Source organism: Protopterus annectens, chromosome 11.part0 (assembly GCF_019279795.1).
Source record: "Protopterus annectens isolate FY-2018-M chromosome 11.part0, PAN1.0, whole genome shotgun sequence".
In the NCBI taxonomy this organism is placed as follows: Eukaryota; Metazoa; Chordata; order Ceratodontiformes; family Protopteridae; genus Protopterus; species Protopterus annectens.
In genome coordinates this window covers 331,659,135-331,680,728 of record NC_056745.1, presented here as the reverse complement: position 1 = coordinate 331,680,728, position 21,594 = coordinate 331,659,135, and the positions used below count along the sequence as shown (strand labels likewise).

The 21,594-nt window shown below is 44.8% G+C and overlaps 1 protein-coding gene across 2 annotated transcripts in view; it reads right to left on the bottom strand.

Annotated features, from left to right (window-relative positions):
- The window catches only part of SLC41A2 (solute carrier family 41 member 2), a 1,208,246-nt gene that overhangs the window by 1,056,005 nt on the left and 130,647 nt on the right, over positions 1-21,594 (bottom strand). The window lies entirely within an intron of this gene.

The following is a 21,594-nucleotide window of genomic DNA, read 5'->3' as shown; positions in this document are numbered from 1 at the left end:
ACAGGAGTCTGGACAGATACATGCCAAAGGCATGACAATGACTGGCCTAATGGGGGCTGAATAATGGGGAATCCCTGGAATAAGATGTAGTTCTACCCACATAAAATATGAGCTGTTTGTTGACATCAATGCAATGCAAGAGATGCTCACTATGATTTGAATACTCAAGGAGAACAGACAGGAAGATTAAATGACTGATTCAAATCTGACTCAGTGGCAACATTTGGTATGAAGGACAGGTTTATTCAGAGTCTCACACCATACTTCAGAAAACTTAGATATGTAGGCTTGAGAAAAGGCCTACAACTCTCATCCTTTTGTCACAAGTAACAGCCACTAGAAAGACGGTCTTCCAAGACAGAAACTTCAGGCCTCCTGGAGGAATGTATCTTGACCAGGAGGCCTAACATGAAAGATGCCATGTAAGATAAGTGATACAAGTCAAACCCAGAATGAAAGCTGTAAATGGTAGTCACATAACTCTAATGGAAGAATAGCAGAGACCAGACTAAACATTTTTTCAAAAAGTAGGACAAGATTTATATACTTATTTTTTTACTTGTAGTTATCCTTCACTGAACAGGTTAGTCTCCCTAGGCTAGTTGTCTCTTTCCAGGGAAGACCAGAGCTGGTATTTATACTACTAGAAGAAATTTGGATAGGGCATCAGTGGACATCCCCTACTCTTTTCTATAGGTGCCACAGGATCTTTTACATCCATCTACACTACCACCCACTAAGGCAGATGGGCCTCAGTTTAATGTCTCATCCGAAAGACAACACATTCCGCAGTGCAGCAATCCATCTTCCGGGTGTGGGAATAGAACCCACAGCCTTCTGCACCAAAGGCAAATTGCTACCTGTTGCATCACTGACACTGCAAATGAAAGCAATGGAAGGAGGACTGCGATGGAATTTATGCCTTTGTTAAACATCCATTGATTTACATAGCTCATTAAGTTTGAGTAGAAGGCCTCAGACAGGACAGCATAATGAAAACAACTATCTCCAAAAAAGCAGAATTGTAAATAATGGACCTGAAAAAAAAAAAAAAAAACACACACTGTCATGTTATGGAGTGGACATCTGGGTAGAATTTGTCAAAAGGTCACACAGTGGCTTCTTCAAAGGAAGAATGCTCTGAACAGTGAGTAAAGTCTGTCTGAGCCAGACTGCAGCTGTGGGAGTGACTACAGATTTGAGAAGTTTGGTTTTCTGGGTAAATTATCATCATCTCTCGTGTTCAAAATGCAAAATGTCATAAAAAATACAGCACTCTCCATTAAAGAACAGTAAGCCAGTAACAGATTTTTATATTGTCTTTTCACTAACCCATAGCTTCAAAATACAAAGCAAAAGTAAAATGACAACTAGTGTCGGACTTAAATCACTCTAATTAAAACTTCTAAAAATAAAGGTTTGAAACTGCTATAAAATTCCAATGATATAATGCCATACAGAATGGAAAGGTTAAGTACTACAGAATATGTGATATATCTGCAATTATTTCAGAAAAACTAAGCGCAAAATCCACAGTTCTTGTCAAGTGGGTATAAACAAACTCACCAAGAGAAAGAATAACAGATTTACACTGTAACCAGAAAATCAACACACATAAGTGAAATATTTCTGTAACTTGCCATTTTTCTTACAGTACTTTTTGTTATCTTTCCCTCTCGGAGGTCCTCTGTTTTGCTGGCAGTTTTTGATCGTTTTGCTATTAGTGGCTCTAGTATGCAAGATTCAGCATTCCAGTGATGAAGTACAACTCCAGAAAACAGTTTCTAATAAATTTGCATTATTTCTGCATTCAGACCATACATACGTAATAAGAAGCCAGCCACAGTTTAGGCACTACTGCTTGCAGTTCAGAAAAATAAAACATTATTTAACTGCATCATACTTTTTGTTTTACACTTTGTACATTAGGATATTTGTACAGAGCTTTACGTCTTCCTAGCAATTAAAAGCAATTGGACAGAAAGAATTAATATAACGTTGGCCTTCAAAATTACAAACCACAAATGGCATGCTATTATACTTGAAAACTGTTCTGTTGAAATTTATTTTGACATGTGCAACACAGTAGTTTCTCCTCACTGTATCTTCTTTATAATCCGTATCTCTAAAACAATTTGTTCTTTATGCAAAGGGCTGTTTGCCTTCATACAGGAAGCAATTTACCAGATAAGGCAGACTGCCTAAAAGAAACTTTTGTTCCAGCAGGAAAGCAAGGTCAGCATCCACTACTGTGGATCATCATCTCAAAAAGATGTGCACTACAAGTTCAATTTTTGATGTCTTGAGTCTGTACAAATTCCACACTGACATATTATTGCACAGTTCTATGAACTGCTGCTAGTGGGTCAATGTAAGATTTGGAAAGGCAATTCATTCTATTATGCCATGCAGGCTCAGAATGATGCACAACAAGTATGCACTAGTAACTGGGCACAGAAAATGCCTTAAAGATATTCACAGAATGCATCTGACTTGTACACCACTAATTATTATCTTACTTAGAAAAACAGGTACGACTTACCTTGTAGATGAAACAGTGACTGCAGGATGGTTTTCTCTACAAGAGAAAAGGAGCTGCAAGTCAAAGGGTTCTCTACGTTTTCAGTCTCTCTCTCTCTCTTTTCATTGAACGTGTATTCCATCCTCCATCTAATCTTCCCACTCACATCTCTCTCACACATCCTACAATTTATTATCCCAGCCCTCTCCTACAGGCTCCTTAAAATTGGCAGCTCTGGGGCTCAGGGGATGACTAGTAAGTGTGCCATCTGTTAGGGGCACGAGTAGCACAACACAAGAGGTGCCTATTGACCAATGCAAGCATTATTCATAATATAAATTAATCATGGCTGCTTGAACGCCCTTCTGTTAGTGATGCCATTTAGTTTAGGTGGTGTGAGTGCTGATTAGTAATTGTAAGTCAGTGAGTAGTACTGATAATCATTCACATTGTGGCTGCTTAAATGATTTCACAGACAGCTTTGTAAATGTAGTGCATTATGTGTTATGAAATATAACAAGGAGTTGGTGTACCTCTTTGCTAGAGTTTACAAAATGTTTTATAGTGTAGCAAAGGTAGTAGAGGGCTATTAAGTAGATAAAAACTTAATATGTCTTTGCCTATACAGGATTAGGGAATCAGGGCACCAACTGACCCTTCTATAGCTGTCGCAAGTCATCTCCCCTCATTCTCACCATCTCTACTCATATTAATGACAGCCCTTGTAATTCCAAAGTCTTACTTTTTCTACCCTCTTCTCCTCCCCTACATATACAAATTTTTTGTCATAGTACTTGCTTCCTTCTCATATAAACTCATCTCCTTCCTCTGTCCATTTTCATGATAAATATATTTAATATTATATTAGATGCAGCAGGTGCTTCGGCATTGCTTTTGGCACATCCAATCTGTAGCAACCAGCAGCACCATATTACATTAATGCATTCTCTACTTGCATACTCCACTGTTATGGGACAAGTCTGCATTCGTCAGGCATCACATTTGTACTAGATACATTGTTGCCCTCTATGTATACTGCCACAAATTCAAATCTATGTTTAGCGCAGCAACACACATACTGCACCGCTACTCGTGTTTTTGCTTAGATCACATACCATAATATTAATCTGAAGTTGAAACATACAGTGCACACAAACTTCCTCAACTGTCACTTTAAGTTAGCACTCATATTCTTTAATGTCACAGTACTTCCAGCACATTCCTAAGAATATAAGACTTTACTTATGTGAGACTATTGTATCTATGTACTATAATTCAATTATGTTTACACTTATGTTAGTAAATCTTGCAGGTCTGGGTCTCGCCTACCTGGCCCTCCACTGTACATGGGCACAGTCCAGTTGAATCCCTCAGTCAGCAAACAAAAAAAAAAAACATTTCCATCGGTTTTGGTACTTCCCCTGCAAGTCCAGACTTACTGTTCTAGTTTAAAGCAGATTAATGTGCCATAAAGCCTTTAAACAAACTTTTTTTCTTGACTCCCCTCCTTCCCACTCCAGTTAAGTTTGCAGTTTAAAAAGAAATAGTTTGAGGTTTACCTTTACTCTTAACTGTGGAGAGTATTTTATATTGTCCATTTCACAGCATCACATATATTGTTTTCTGCTTCTAAGACTCTGTAAAACATAAAAATGAGCAGGATGTCTTGTCACTACATTATACCAGCTGGAGTTAAGAGGACACCGAGCCTTCCCATGAAAAAAAAAAATGCAAGCGTATCTAGAGTCTACCATTAGGTAATTGCACTCCCATCTCTCACAGTACATAAAACCTAATGACAAAATACTAGAGGTTCCAGGAGGGGACCAGCTGCCAGTTAACCTACGGCCATAATTATCGGTGACACAGCAGCAGAGTCAGTACAAGTGTTGCCTCAAATCAAGAGGTTTTCCACGTTGGTTCTGGTTGGGAATCTGCCAGTCCTCGCTACGTGTACATGGGTTTTCTCTAGTACTCTGGTTTCCTCTCATATACTCAATACATGTGGAAGGTGGATTTATGACTCGAAATTTTCCACAGCTGAACATGTGTGTATGATGAAGAAAGGTCTGGCAATCTACTTCTCCAGTTACTTAGTAAACTCTGTGGATGGGGCAGGCTGCTCAAAGGGTCACTGTGAGAGTTGGATGGAACCTAAATACCTCCTGCAAAAGTTTCAAAAGTTCTTTTTAACTGATAATTCTAAGTAGCAGAAATCAGACTATGTCCCAGTATACAATGAACCACAAGTCATCATGTAAATGCTCACATGTCACAGACATGAAAAGTCTGATACACAAAAAAAGGAAAAAATAAGTAGTACAGTGTTTTAATTTTATTCGGCAGAACTACAATTCTACAATTCCTGTGTACAGAAAGTCACCACATGGTAAGGTGAGGATAACTAAGCTCAGAGCGGATATAGCATCCAGCTGCAAGGAAACACAGCCTTAATGTCACTAAATTCACAACAGCCACAGGTTGGTAATGGTGATGTCACTGTAGTCCCAGTAGCCATATGTTGGTAACTGTGATGGTAGATTCCCTCTGCTGAAAAAAGCAGTATAGCCCCTTTCATGTCCTCTGACAGGGCTTCTGGCAGTCTTGCTGTAGTTGTAACCATCTTTCTCACTTTGCCTTCCTCTCATATGGAAAGTCCAAAAATAGTTATGTACCTCCATAGAGAGAAGAGGGGTCCTAAACAATAGAAAGGCCTGAGAATTAGAAGTTATATACTCACCATAACGTTCCATGTTTGTTGTCCATCTCGCCTATATTCTTGCTGGTTGGGTTCGGAACAGAATATCCGTTCCAACTTGGCCTAATACAAATGCTCGAGAGCTTCCACTACCTCTTGGCTAACCCTTAAATACCCAGATCGTGTTTGCAAGTGAAAACAGAAGTAATATGTATCCATGTTTATAAACACAGCATGTCTAACTGAAGAAAGAAGGAAATCAGACGCTCCAAAACCAACATAACCACACATTATATATATATATATATATATATATATATATATATATATATATATATATATATAAATATATATATATATATATATAAGGCTATCTGCCCGATCCTCCAGGAACAAAGGAGTGGGAAGGTGGGTGGGACACAAGAATATAGGTGAGACGGACACCAAACATGGAATGCTATGGTGAGTACATAACTTCTAAACACACTCAAGTCACTCCACAACAAGTACAAATATGACTCTGTCATTGTCCATGTTGGTGTGAATGACCCGAGACGTACCTCCCTGGACTACAAGAAAAGAGACATGGAGGAGCTCTCTATCTTGTAGCTCATGAAAGTATAACCCTAGCCCTGAGTAGCATTCTGCCATCACCCAGAATAATACCATGGTACAAGGATAAAATGATTGACTTCAAGAATTGGCTAAGCTTCTGGTGTCATTCTAAGGGGATCCAGTATCTGTCTGCCTGGGATGACATGATTGACAGACCATGATGCTTTGCCAGAGATGGCCTGCACCTGTCGCCCTTGGGATTCCGGATACTGGCTAAGGCTCTTGCCACCCCTTATAGTGCCTTTTTTAGGCAAGGTTCAAATGACAAATTCACCACTGTCACAGGTACAGCCAAGTAAAATCTGAGGGTAATGCTATTCAATGCTAGAAGTCTAAACCTCAAAATGCACTCACTCGAGGCACTCCTTAAAATGGAGAACACAGACATCTGTGCAGTGACAGAGACCTGGTTCAAGGCTCCAGAGAGCACCCCTGCACTACCAGGCTATAATTCCTACCACACCTTTCGGCCACCTAACCTGAACCGAAACACTAAAGGTGGAGGCGTGTCCATATTCATTAAGGATATCCACACCTCCAGGCTAGTTGCTCAGCATAATGCATCCGAGATTATCCAAGTGCAACTAACTCTGAGCAAGTCTGCAATCCAAATTGTAGCTTGCTACAGATCCCCCACCATGCCCCAGGATTCCCACTACTCATTTCTTGATACACTGGAAAATATTAGGGTACAACCCAACGCCCTAATAATGGGTGATTTCAACTACCGCACCATTAACTGGGAAAACTACTCATGTACCAACACTTTTGCTCAACGTTTTCTGGAATTCATAAATTCCAATGACTTGGATCAACTTATCCACATCCCCACCAGGGGCAGCAATATCCTAGACCTGGTCATTACCAACATGGGCGACTGGTGTTCCACACCAGAGGTCAAGTCCTCACTGGTCAGATCTGACCAAAAGCTAATCACCCTAGACATCCACATCTTGCCTCCACCCTCCATTAGGGAAACCACCATAAAAGATTTCTCCAAAGCCAACTTCATGCTTAAGACATAAGTGGCAAACTTCATGACACCCATCCAGATGGACAATAGAGGTACGACTGCTGAATCCTACACAAATGCACTTTATAAGGACTTACACGAGTGCATGGATCATACTATCCCTAACAGTACCAAGATACTATCCTCCAAAAAAAGGAAGCCAATCTGATGGTCCCCTGCCATAAACAAACTCCACAACCGGAGAAAGAAACTGCTGCAAAAAATAGTAAAATCCCATGATTGGAGGAACTCCCTGGTCAGCCTCAGTAAGAAGCGAATCCCTCATAAAATCCTCCAAAGCTAGTTAAGAAAACAAAATCGCCACTGATTCTAAAGACAGCCACAAAGCATTCTATAACTATGTCAAGAATCTCAATGGCAATACTCAGATCTGCTATGAGTTACAGCACAATGGCACTAAATATACAGAACCAACTAATATTGCCAACATCCTGGCAGATACTTCCCTCTCACCCCCTAAAGGGGTCTTACTTCACGATGTCGAAAGCCGACAATATTGAACCTGATATTACTACGCTAGTTAGTTTTTATTTTTGTTTGTTTTTTTTAACGTTATTCGATGTTTTACTACATTGATCACAAGACGCCGACCTTTAGTGAGTCGATGTAGGAAAATTTCGATAACATGATACAGATGCCCCTAAAGGGCCCATCTCCATACCAGAACAATGCAAAGTTCCTGTAATCATTGCTGCACAGGTAAAAAACGCACTCTCCAAAGCCAAGAACACAGCATCCATGGGATCTGACAACATCCCAGGCTGTATTCTACACTAACTACAGAACGAACTGGCACCCCATCTAAGTACCTTGTTCAATCATAGCTTCACCTCAGGCTTTGTGCCCACTGAATGGCGCACAGAGACAGTTATCCCACTCCACAAAGGGGGATCCACCATGGATCCTGGGAACTACCGCCCCATTATCCTGACAAGCCTGGTCTGCAAGGCCATGGAACATATCATCATGGAACTTATAAACAAAGACATTGGTAATCTCCAAACTCTGGACCCCACCCAGTTCGGATTTGTAAAAGGCAGATCATGTCTCCTAAACCTGATAGACTTCTTTGAAGCAGTCACCAAAGCCATAGATGAGGGTAAGGTGGTTCACACAGCCTATCTAGAGCTCGCCAAGGCTTTCAACACCATCCCCCACTCTGGAATTATAGATAAACTCACTAAACTAGGTATAAATCCCTATGTCACAAGGTGGGTTGCCAACTGGCTCACTGACCGAACCCACACCGTGAAAGTAGCAGACTCTAAATCTGACTTCAGACCAGTGACAAGTGGAGTACCACAGGGTTCAGTCCTGGGTCCTCTCCTGTTTGGAATCAACTTCTCTGAAGTACAGGCCAACACAGAAGGTCTTTGGCTAATGAAGTTCACAAATGACTGCAAACTAGGAGCCATAATCAAAACGCCTAATGATGTGGACATCCTACAAAAGGGCCTCACTAAGACAGATGCCTGGTGTCAAAGCCATGGCCTCAAGCTCAATGTCAAAAAGTGCATTGTCATCCCTTTTGGTAAAAACTCTGTACCCATGAACTACCACATAGGCAGTAGTCTACTTAACACCGAAAGTGTGATAAGACCTTAGGACACAGGTGGACAGTAGTCTCTCCTTTGATATTCACATCGCTACAGAAGTCAGGAAATCCTTCTATGTGGCACACCTCATCACAAAAGGTTTCTCATCCAGGAAAAAAAAAAAAAAAAAAAAAAAGAGGTAATTTTTCCCCTCTACTCATCACTCATTAGACCCATTATAGAGTATAATGCCCCTTTTGGTATGTACCTCACAAGACAGCTACAACAACTGGAAAGGCCACAGAAATACCTCACAAAGAGGATTACTGGCCTCAAACAGATGCCCTATGCAGACAGACAGTCTCAAAAAAACTCCAGCTTTACTCCGTCGCACATCGCCTACTCAGAGGCGATCTCTGCCCAACATACAAAGCTATGTCAAACCCAGAGCTGTTGGACATGCTCCACTTAAAGAAATCCCAATCCCTCCGAGCTATACACTCTTGGGACCTAAACTTTGTCACCACAATAAACAAAACATGCTGGAGGGATAGATTCCTGTCCCAGAGACTTCCCATACTCTGGAACAAACTATCTATCTAGATCAAACAAAGCTCTTCATTAGCACTCTTCAAGAAAAATCTTGATGATTGGATGGGAAATGGGAAATTCACCCCGGGGATCACTTCTGTGGCTCTGCTCGACAGGGGCACAGCAAAATAATTTTCTTGGGTGGCGAAAGCCAGGGTACCTTTTTGGCTTGGCTTATATGGGCCCTAGGGACAATAGCCTAGTACCTACCTAAGAACCTAAATGTTATGTTGTCCTATCTCACCGTAATTTTTGCTGGTTGGGACAGCGTCCCTAGCACCTTCATCCCTGGGTGGCTCCTGAAAACAGACTCCTCAGTACAGTGGATCCAAAGGAAAACCTGTTCCGGGAAGCCACGTCTACTTTGTAATGGGTAATAAAGGTATGAGGTCTCACCCAAGTGGCAGCTGCGCAAATTGAGTCCATAGGAAATTTAGCTTGAAAGGCAGAGAATGTTGCCACCGCTCTTGTGGAGTGGCCCTTAACTTTGCCCGGTAATTGTCTATTATTTATGCTGTATGAGAAGGAAATGCTATCTGTAAGCCATTTTGACAACATAACTTTAGAAACCAGTAATCCTTTCTGTCTGAAAAGGAAACAAAAATTTGATCTGACCTTCTGAAACCTTTGGTTCTATACAAGTAGAAGCGAAGCTGTCTGTGTACATCTAGTTGATGTAATTTATATTCTGCCTTGTCGCAACAGTTGGGGAAGAACACTAGCAACTCAATAGACTGATTCAGATTGTTTTCCAAACATATCTTGGGTAAGAAAGAAGGGTTATTGCTTAAGGATACTCTGTCTTTGTGAAAAATTATATAAGGAGGGTGTATAGAAAGAGCTTGGAGTTCTGACACTCGTCTAGCGGAGGTGATGGCTACCAATAAAAGAGTTTTCCAAGATAAAAACTTTATATCACATGACGATGCAGGTTCGAAGGGGGGCAAAATTAAGGCAGTTAAGACAAAATTTAGGTCCCAAGGGGCTAGAGGTTCTCTGACTGAGGGCCTTAGAAGGAAGGTACCCTTTAAAAAGGCCTTGCATAGTTTGTGGGACATGACAGACTATCCCATCTCATCAATATGGAAATTAGATATGGCTGTTAGTTGTACTCTGATGGTAGCTGCTGCTGCACCTTCATTAAAAAGTTTGGAGAGAAACGCTAGAACTGCTGTGGTGGAAGCTGTGAGAGGTTCTATATTGTGTTTTAACGGCCCAGCATGAAAACATTTTCCATTTGCTTGAATACAGTTTCCTCGTAGACTGTTTGTGGGAAGAAACCAAGATATGTTTAACTGCAGGGGAAAAATCATAACACCTAGCTATACTGGAATTGGAGCAGCCATGCTGTCAACTTGAGGGTCTGGATGGATGGATGGAATGTTCCCGATGAGTGGATTATAAGGCCTGTAACTGGGTCCAGAATCCACGGTTCCTGCAGGAAATGAGCCCAGAGAAAGAGGAACCAAATTTGTCAAGGCTAGTAAGGTGCAATGAGTATCACAGTGGTGTTCAACGTGCTGGCTTTCTGAAGTATTTTGGGTATTAAGGGGAAGGGTGGAAAGGCATAAATAAGTCCGGAGGCCAATCGTGAAAGAGTGCATCCCTTGGGGACTTTTGTGGAAAATCTCTTCTGCAATTTCTAGCTTCAGGGACCACTCATGAGGCAAAAGAATCGCTCTGCTGAGTTTGTCTCCAATCATGTTGCATTTACCCAGGATATGCATTGCTATGAGAAAACCTGAGAAGCGACAGCCCACTGCCATACCTGTTGTGCCTCTCGACATAGGGGATACAATCTAGTTCCTCCCTGCTCGATAATATACCACACTACTGACATGATGTCTGTCTGAATTGCAATAGTTCCTATCAGAAGAGAGTTCTGAAATGCATGCAACACATATAGCACCACTCTCATCTCTAGGACATTGATGTGCAAGTGGTTCTCATGTTCACGCCATAAGCCTTGGACAATCATTGCCAGATAATGCCCCCCTCCACCCGATCTGGGAAGCATCCATGGTCAATACTGCCATTGGTTGGAGAAATACAAACAGGAGGCCTAAGGACAACTGTTTCATTTGCAGCCAGCAGACAAGATCTTTCTTGCATAGAATCCATAATGATTATCTGATGTGACAGAGGTAGCTCTTGCATGGTTCATTGGGCATAGAGTAATCACTGTAGGACCCTCATGTGCAGCCAAGCTAGAGGAACTAGAAGAATTGCTGCTGCCATGGTACCCAGAAACTGTAACAAGTACCTCGTTTTGAAACTTTCTTTTTGACATTAAGGTCCTGATTTGATGGTGAAGGAACTGAATTCTCTCTGAAGTTTTGCCACCATTTTTGTTGAATCAAATTATGCACCTAAGAAAGTAATATGCTGTGAAGTCGACAAGACAGACTTTTTGAAATTTATTGTAATGTCTAGCTTGGCGCAAACTAGTATTGTTTCGTCCCTCACTTGCAGTAGTAGATGCTTGGTGGGTCCTTCACTTGCAGTAGTAGATGCTTGGTGGTGGCAGTCAGGAGCCAGTCATCTAGGTATGGAAACACATGGAATCCTAGACATCTCAAGTGAGCCATAACCACTACCATGCACTTGGTGAATACTCTGGGGCTGTAATGAGACCAAAGGGCAGGGCTCAAAATTGCTAATGACTGGTTCCCAGCTGAAAGCGCAAGTGTCTCCTGGATCACCTGTCCTGTATGGTAGTATGCATCCTGGAGATCTATCAAGTGCATCCAATTGTCTTTCCCGAGAAAAAGGAATATAGACTGCAGTGTCACCATCCAGAACTTTTAGTTATGTACTTACCATAACTTTAGATGTATGGGATCCATCTCACCTACATTCTCTACAGATGGGTTCGGAGCCGACCCTCGGCTCCGACTCGGCACGCTATACTATAGAACGAAGTCTCTTATTGGCTGAGCCACCTCATATCCTAGGATGCCTCACTACTGCTTCCCCAGATCTTGTTTGTCCGCACACATGCACACACACATAGACTGTTGTTATAAGATTGCCAGGTGTTTCAAGAGAGGAAACAGTTGTATTTGGACCATCCGGTCTCTTCTGGCCTCCAAGGTAGGGGGAAGGAGGGTGGGTTATTAGGAATGTAGGCGAGATGGATCCCATACATCTAAAGTTATGGTAAGTACATAACTAAAAGATGTAATGTGATCCTATCTCGCCTACATTCTCTACAGATGGGACAGCGTCCCTAGCACCTAATTCCTGGGTGGCGCACTGGAAAACGGTCCGGAGAACCGTGGAACCAAAGGCAGCTCGACCCCTAGATGCCACATCCAATTTGTAGTGGGAGATAAAGGTGTGTAGAGTAGACCACGTAGCAGCAGCACAGATGTCATTAATAGAGAGCTTGGAATGAAAGGCTGCCGAAGTGGCCATAGCCCTGGTAGAATGAGCTTTCACAGGAATTGTAAGGTCCTTATTTGAAATGCGGTAAATATGACTGATACAGTCTCTGATCCACTTGGCAATAGTGACTTTAGTGACTTTCGTGACGGATTTGCCCAATTTATTGTCTGAAAAAGACACAAACAGTTGATTTGATTTTCGTGCTTGTTGTGTCCTATCCAAATAGAAATGTAATTGTCTGTGTACATCTAAGCTGTGAAAGGTATACTCAGCCCTGTTTGTATACTTAGGGAAAAAAAACGGTAATTCCAGTGATTGTTGCAAACAAAAGTTAGAACAAACCTTTGGTATAAAAGATGGGTTTGGTCTAAGAGATACTCTATCCTTGTGAAATACCAGGTATGGTGGATTGACACATAAGGCTTGAAGTTCTGAAACTCGTCTGGCTGATGTGATAGCAACAAGAAGGGCAGTCTTCCAAGAAAGAAATTTCAGGTCACAGGTTGCAGCCGGCTCAAAGGGGGGTGCGGTTAATGCGCCTAACACTACGTTAAGGTCCCACGGTGGTGCAGGATGCGATATAGGGGGCCGTAAAAGCCAAGCTCCTTTAATAAAAGCTTTGCACAACTTGTTGCTCATTAAAGGTGGTTCTGTATTCTCATGAAAATTAGAAATAGCTGCCAATTGAACTTTGATGGTAGACACCGAACAACCCTGGTTGAACAGGGAAGTTAAAAACTTCGGAACCTCTGACACCGAAGCAGTCATAGGGTCTAATCCTCGGAGTTGGACCCAAATAGCAAACCTCTTCCATTTACTGCTATACATCTTTTTAGTAGAAGTCTTGTGGGCCGAGGACAAAATATGCATGACTTCAGGGTCGAACGAATGGCTCCTAACTATGGTCGGAAGAGGAGTAGCCAAGCTGCTAGCTTCAAAGAATGGAGGGACTGATGGAGCTGTCCTGACTGATGCGTCAGGAGGTCCGGAACTTGGTCCAGGAACCAGGGACCGTCCAATGCATACTTGCGAAGAAAGGGGAACCAAACTTGACGAGGCCAGTATGGGGCGATTAGAATCATTTTGCTTCTCAATCGAATCGCCTTCTGAATCAGCTTGGGGAGAAGGGGAACCGGTGGAAAGGCATATAGCAGACCGGGGGGCCAAGCTTGGATCAGAGCATCCTTGGGGGTCTGCCGGGGAACTGGAATGAGAGAGAAGAACTGTTGGCATTTTGCGTTGAGGGGAGTTGCGAAATCGCAACATGGAACTCCCCATCTCGTGAAAATCTGTGTTGCCACTTTGTGATTCAAGGACCATTAGTGAGGGGAGAGAATAGTCCTGCTCAGTCTGTCGGCTATCACATTGGATGTTCCCGGAATGTGAGTTGCCACTAGAAAGCGTTTGGTAGCAATCGCCCAATCCCATACCTTCATGGCCTCTCTGCAAAGGGGGTAAGACCTGGTCCCTCCTTGCTTGTTCAAGTACCAGACTACCGACATGTTGTCGGACTGAATGGCAATCGTCCCCTGGGGGAGGTGATTGTGCAGTGCTTGCAACGTTAGAAGCACCGCCCTCATTTCCAGGATATTGATGTGGAGAAGATGCTCGTCGGAGTGCCACGTGCCTTGGACCGACCTGTCCAGATAATGTCCCCCCCACCCTGTCTGGGAGGCGTCCGTAGTCAACATGAGCGAGGGGGATGGGGGAACGAAGGGTCACCCCTGATCCAGGCTGGAGGAAAGAAGCCACCAACGAAGATCCTGTTTGCACGTCTCTGTGATCAGTATTTGGTGACTGAGGGGGAGGTCTTGATAAGACCACTGGACTGAGAGGAGCCACTGGAGTATCCTCATATGCAATCTTGCCAGGGGGACGAGAAGAATAGTGGCTGACATGGAACCTAACAGCTGTAGGACCATTCTCGCTGGAGCGCGACGTCTGAGGAGTAACGCCCGAACCTGAGACTGCAATGTTGCTATCCTTTCCGCAGGAAGATAGACTCGCATCTGCCTCGAGTCTATTTCTGCACCAATAAACAGAATACGCTGTGATGGCAGCAATACGGATTTTGTCCAATTGAATGTGATTCCTAAGGAGCTGCCTAGGGAGATAGTGGCTGCTAAAGTTTTTAAGAGTAGATGCCTTGAAGTGGCAGTTAGGAGCCAGTCGTCTAGGTATGGAAACACCTGGAATCCTAGACTTCTCAGGTGAGCAGTCACCACTGCCAAACATTTGGTGAACACCCTGGGGGCTTTGGTGAGACCAAAGGGCAGTGCACGGAACTGAAAATGACTGTCCCCTAGGCTGAAGTGCAAGTGTCTCCTTGACGCCTGATCTATCAGAATGTGATAATAGGCGTCTTTGAGATGTATGGAGCACATCCAAACACCGTTCTCCAGAAGCGGGAGAATGGTTTGCAAGGTGACCATCCGTAATTTGGACTTTTTCACTGATCGGTTTAATCTGCTGAGATCCGAAATGGGCCTCAAGTCCCCGGTCTTTTTTGGTACCAAAATGAATAAGTCTCTGATCTGTGGGGACAGGTTGGATGACTCCTTTTTGAAGCAGCTTTGAAATTTCGATGGCTGCCATATCCCGTTGATTGGGTGGCGGGTCCGGGATCCTTTGGTATGGTGGAGGGGGTTGATAGAAGGGAATGGAGTAACCTCCGGCGATGATTCGGAGCACCCATCGGTCCTGAGTGATACTTTCCCAGGCCTTTAGGTGCCTCGAAAAATGACCCCCGACTGGCTCCGGAGCTGCACAGTCGGGCACTCCTTCAGGGATGCTGGAAGGAGGAGGAGCCATGAAAGGACTCACGGTCTCCAGTGTTGCGGGGGCCTCCCGCCTCTGGGACGGAGTCTCCCTGAAAAATTTCCCCTTCCTCTGCCTCTAGAAGGGGAATCGCTCTGCTGCGATGAGTAAGGCTTTTGAGACTTACGGAACCACATTTTCCCTCCTCTTCGAGCCTTGGGATAAGGTCTGAAGGGAGTGGAAAACCGGGCCCCTACGGCAGTTAAAGTCTTACCCTCCTGCTCGCAGCGAGTCAAAGTGTCCTTTACCTTGGGTCCAAAAAGGGAGGACCCATCGAAGGGGGCGTCAGCAAAGGAAGACTTAAAGGCCTCCGCAAAGTGACACAGGCGCAGCCAGGCTTGTCTCCGTTGAGCAACACCTGTGCCCGCCGCTCTGCTCGCTCCTTTGGCTGCATACGAAATGAGCCTCATGGACGAGTTGGAAAGGGAGGAAAGGGTAGCCAACTGGGAGTTAACCGTCTGGGCTAACTGCTCTGGTAAGTTACCAGAGAGGGTATCCGACAGCTCCTTGACCAGATCCCTCTGCAGTCTCGTAAAGTGCGTCAGGTAATTCAGAGACCTTAATGTAAAGGTTGCTGAAGCAAGGGTGTGCTTGCCATACCGATCCATGCTCCTAGACTCCTTATTAGGAGGATGGACGGATGTTGAAGCCTCTGCCACATCTTGTTGGGTAGCAGATGCCACCACCAAGGCATCTACAGCCACACCTTTGGTAAGAAAGTCCTTATCAGGGGGTGTCAAAAGGAATTTATTGGGGCGAGCTGGCACCGGTTCAACAGAGTCCGGATGTTCCCATGCCCTTCGAGAGATCAAATCCAGGAGCTCATCGAAGGGCGGAGACACCCAGGAGGCGGAGGGCTGAGCCCCGAAGGCCTTGAGGAACACAGACTCCTCAGCAGAAGGGGGTTTGGACTGCCAGTCGCCTCGTTGCTTTAGGATCTCCAAGATGTCCGCAAAGGAAACATCAACCAAGGACGACTTGGGGGACCCCTCCGCATCATCGAGGTCGGTATCCGAGGTGAGAGACTCATCAGGGGAGTCGATGTGCTTCCTCTTGCACTGTCTCTTCCTCAGGGGTTCCTCCGAAGACGTTTCGGAGGGACCTCCAGAAAGAAGGGAACCCCCGATGGGGGTAGCCTCAGGCCCCAGGGCTCCGCTGTCGTGAGACAGGGGGATTGCAAAGTAACCAGTCTCCGTGTCAAGGGAAGGTGGTGGTGAGATGGTAGAAGTGGCCAGAGAGGATTTGGCCAAGGCACTCCTCATGGCCTTGAAGGCGGGAACCCCAGAGTCCTGGAAAGGTTCAACCCCCAAGGCCACAACAGCAGTCGGAACCCCCACCGCCGACGCACCAAGAGAGAGGCTCGGAACCGAAAAGATCGGTCCCGAATCATCCCCCCCGGGGCCGACAGAGGAGGTCCGCGTACCGAACCCCGACCCGAAGGGCGGGGTTGGAGTTAGGGTCGGGACCGACCCGACAACCTCCACCTGCTCCACCAACACCGACTCCAATGGCACCGAAGCTGTTGCAGGAGGAATCGAGATGGCAGGGTGGGAAATCGGCTCCGGAGCCGATTGGGCTGGAGCCGAGACCAACTTTTGAAAGACCGGAGACTGAAAAAGCCTTTGAAGCACCCTGTCTACATCCGAATCGGAAATCCTCGACGACCGAGAAGAGACCGACCGGGTCCGAGTCGACTTCTCCGCCGGCTCCGAAAGACTGGGGGACCGGCTCCGAATGGTCTCGAGAAGTATCGGCGCTGAGGGAGGTTCCACCACTACTGCAATTTCCCTCGGAGCCGATGTGGACTTCGGCACCGAAGGGGAAGAGTCTGAGCGGGCAACCTTCATCGGCTCCAAAGGCAGTGGAGCCGATGGAGATGACTCGCCTCTCGATGCCCAAGCTCTCGGCTCCGAAACCAGAGGAGTCGAGGCTGGAGACATCGAGGCAGACCGTTCCGCCCTCGGCTCCGAAGTCCGTGAAGCCGACGGAGAAGCCTGCCTAGACTTTTTTGCTGCCGGATCCGACGGGCTGGTCGGAGCCGAAGATTTTTTCTTCCTCGACGGGGAAGAAGAAGATAGGGCTTCCTCAAAAGAAGGGGTAATAAGCCCTTTCAAAATCAACTTATTTTTCCTCTCTTGGAGCACGCGAGAGGAAAAAGCGTGGCAAACGCTACATGATTCCTGTAGGTGCTTAGGCCCCAAACAGTATACACATAACAAATGGTCATCCGTAATGGACATTTTATAATTGCATTTTGAACATTTCTTAAATCCTGATGGCCTATGTTCTTTAGACATGGCTATCTACTTCAACTGAACTTTACACTGAATTAAAACAAAATAACACGTAGACTAGGGCAAGGTCCCTCTAAGTTAAACGGGATCACTTACCAAGAAAAAAATACAATTTACCACAAAAGTTTTAAAACTGCACAATGACACAATGATTAGCTGTTAAACAGCTCCTGCTAAGGCACGTGGGCTACGCAAAGGCCCCTCTAACAGGATCCTTTGCTGTCAAGGAAAACACAATTTTACCACAAACTTTTTACAAAAACCAATCACACACAATAAGTAGCTGTTAAAACAGCTTTTGGGTAAGTTTAGCGGAAAATTCTGACAGAAAAAATAAGCACTAAGAGGCACTTAGCTCAGCCAAGTCAGAGACCACGTCTATGCTGTAGAAGCGGCAAACGAGATCTGGGGAAGCAGTAGTGGGGCATCCTGGGATATGAGGTGGCTCAGCCAATAAGAGACTTCGTTCTATAGTATAGCGTGCCAAGTCGGAGCCGAGGGTCGGCTCCGAACCCATCTGTAGAGAATGTAGGCGAGATAGGATCACATTACATCTTTGATTTTTTTAACAGATCCATTAAGTCTGCTGAGATTCAAAATGGGTCTCCAGTCTCCTGTCTTTTTGGAACTAAAAAGAACCTTGAGTAAGTTCCGGATCCAATTTGGTCTGCAGAGACCTCTTGGATGACTTTTTCCTAGCAACTTGTGCATCTCTGAAGATGCCTCATCCCTCTGACCAGGTGGGATGTCTGGAATGGACTGATTTACGGAAGGGGGAGTGGTAAAGGGAATGTAATAACCTCTGGATATGATTGTCTGTACCCATTTGTCTTGAATGATTTCCAGCCAGGCATTTGGGTACAGTGATAAGCGTCCCCCCACTGCCTCCAGAAAAGAGCAGGTGGGCCTCCTTTCAGGAATGCTGGAAGGGCCTGCCAGAGAATGCATCTCTGTTGCCCTGATTCTGCATACCCCCTCTGCCGCAAGGTCGGCATCTTCCATTGTTACTTTCTCCTTTACCCCGGGGGAAGTTTCACCACGTGCGTTGGAAAAACCTTTGAGACTTGTGGAACCACATCTTCCCACCTTTCTGATCTTTGGGATAAGGTCTAGATGGGGCAGAAAAACGGACTCCAACGGCAGACAAGGTTTTCCCTTCCTGTTCACACCTGGTCAAAGTTTCTTTCGGCTTTGGTCCGAAGAGGGATGAACCATCAATGGGGGCGTTGGTGAAGGAAAACAAATTGCATAAACGCATCCAGGAATGTCTCAAGGAAATTTGCGTGGCTGTTTCTCTGCTCGCTCAATCAGCTGCATATGAAATCAGTCTCATGGAAGAGTTAACAACTGAGTTGAGGGTGGAGAGCTGTGAAGAAACTACCTGTGATCCCCGAAGCTACAGTACCCTGAAGAGCATCTCCTAGCTCTTTGAGGACATCCCGTTGAAGCCTCGTAAAATGGATCAAGTAATTCAGCGACCGCAGAGGAAAAACCACTGATGAAAAAGCATGCTTTCCATATCTGTCCATAGTCTGTGACTCTTTATTAGGAGGATAAACAGATGAGGAGATCTCCGATAACTCCTTCTTGGTGGCCGCCGCCACCATCACATCTACAGGGACACCTTTGGTTAGAAACTCTCTCAGCGGGAGCAGTGATAAATTTATTGGGCCTCCGCGGAACAGGCTCCACTGTATCAGGGGAAGTCCAGGCCTTACAAGAGATCACATTCATCAATTGGTCGTAAGAAGCGACACCCAGGAGGTGGAAGGGCGAGACCCAAAAGCCTCCAGGTATACCAATTCATCCTCTGAAGGATTGGTGGGCTTCCAGCCACCCCTCTGTTTCAGGATCTCAAAGATGTCAGCAAAAGAGACCTCCTCAGAGGGGGGCCATGGGGACCCTTCTGAATCATCCAGATCGGTATCTGACATGACAGACTCAGGGGAGTCTACGTGCTTCCTCTTGCACAGTCTCTTTTGAGGGACTTCCTCAGAGGGATACTCTGGTGAAGTTTCAGTGGAGACGATGCCGCCCACAGGGGCTTCCTGAGGCACTGAGTCTCTATGCTTGAGAGGAGGTGATGATGAGACCAACACTGGCGCCTTGGAGGGAAGAGAAACTGGGCCAGAGAGTGGAGCTGCCTGAGGTGATAGCACTCTCTCCATCAGCTCAAAAGCCCCCTCACTCCACCCCAAAGAGATCCCCCACTCCGGAGACCCACAGAATCAGCTCCGAGGCAGAATGGGTGGCTCCAAAGCTGATGTAGGAGCTGAGCTCAACCTTGCCGAGGCACCGAGGGGTAGAGTCGTATCAACAACTGCCCGTGCCAACTGCCCTCCCTTGACCCGACAGGTGAGTGCTGGTTCCCAGCCTCTTCGAAATCCGATGGACCCGAAGAAGTAGGAGCAGATACCGGAACCGAAGATCCTAAAGGAAGTCCCGGTTTTGACAGTTCCACTACTATCGGACCCACAATCTCTGGCTCCGAAACCACAAGCGGGGTCGGATGAGGAAATGGAGATGTTGCCTTGGATGGTCCTGATTGCTTTGGGGTCGGAGACTATAACATTTTTACCAGTGCCAGTGTTCAAAGCAATCTCTTCACCACCCACTCTACATCATCATCAGATAAGCTCCTGGAGGAATGGGAGGATAAGGAAGGAGATCTAGCCCTTTCCAGAATGGCGATTTCAATGTTGGCATGACCGGCTCCAAGACCGGAGACCATCTCCAAATCGGTAACTCTACCGGCTCCGTGGACACAGATGGAGCCAAAGGGGTTGACTTAGACCTGTCAGAGCCAAGAGCCCTTGGTTCCGAAGTGATAATTTTTTTTAGGTGGCTCCAAAGCTGGAGTTGCAATGGCAGATCTTTTGGACCCTTTAGTGTGAGAACTAGAGGGAGAAATAGGTTTGGAACTCTGAGAACACTCTAATGATTCCTGGAAAGGACCTTTCAATAAGCCTCTGAGCATTAACTTATTTCTACATTCCTGTAGTACCCTGCAACTAAAGCCATGATAAATCATACAAGGGTCTTGCAAATGGATGGCACCAAGACAATACACACAGCTAGTGTGGCCATCCGTGAGACTTTTTTTTTTTTTTTTTGAGTACAATGATCACACTTTGAATCCTGATTACCTTAGTTCTTTTCACTCTTTTCCTTTAGACATGTTTACATCCAAGAATTAATGTACCACAAAATATGCACTAACAAACTACTCTAGTATAACTACCACCCGAGCTATGTGAAGAGTATAAGAATACCAAAAACATCTCTAACACACAACTGAGCCTACTAATTATAACACCACACAAGAAAAAAAAATATATATATATATATATATATATATATATATATATATATATATATATATATTTATGCGCAAGATGACTTCAGTGTTTTGAAAAAGGCCGTAAACCACCAAAAGGAAGGGCTTAGCCAACTATTTTAAAACACACCAGTATACTATACTAACAACAAGTCTATCAAAAATCTAACTGAAGCTAAAGAAGAATCCTCTAACTTAAACGGATTCTCCTAAGTAAGAAACAGATAAGACACATGGGGTAGGGGAGTGGCCCTATAAGTTAAACGGGCCACTGAGAGCCCTCTAACTTAAACAGGTCTCACAACAAGAACAAAGGGGAAAACACACCCGACAAACAAAAACAAACAAAAATGACAAAAAGGGATAACTATAAACTATCGGACACGATTAGAGATGTTTTTTCAGAGAAACTGCTAAAAAAAGATAATTTTAAACTACTTAGCCAATGAGCCACCCAGAAGACATCCTGGTCACTTGAGCGGCAAACGAGATAAAGAAGTTATGTTCTCACCATAACATTCCATGTTTGTACTCCATCTCACCCTTCATTCTTACATATGAGTTCGGAGCCGATCCTTGGCTCCGACTCGGCCTATTAGAAATCTCAAAGTCTCTTAGTTGGCTTGTGGCTAGGTAGGTATCCCATAGTGCACTAGTACAATCCCCAGATCTTGTTTGCTGCCAAACTATAGAAAGAAAAAAAGGTTTATCCAGAAAGAACAATGATGGAAGGTCTCCACACTACCAAAGGCAACACTATCCTCTC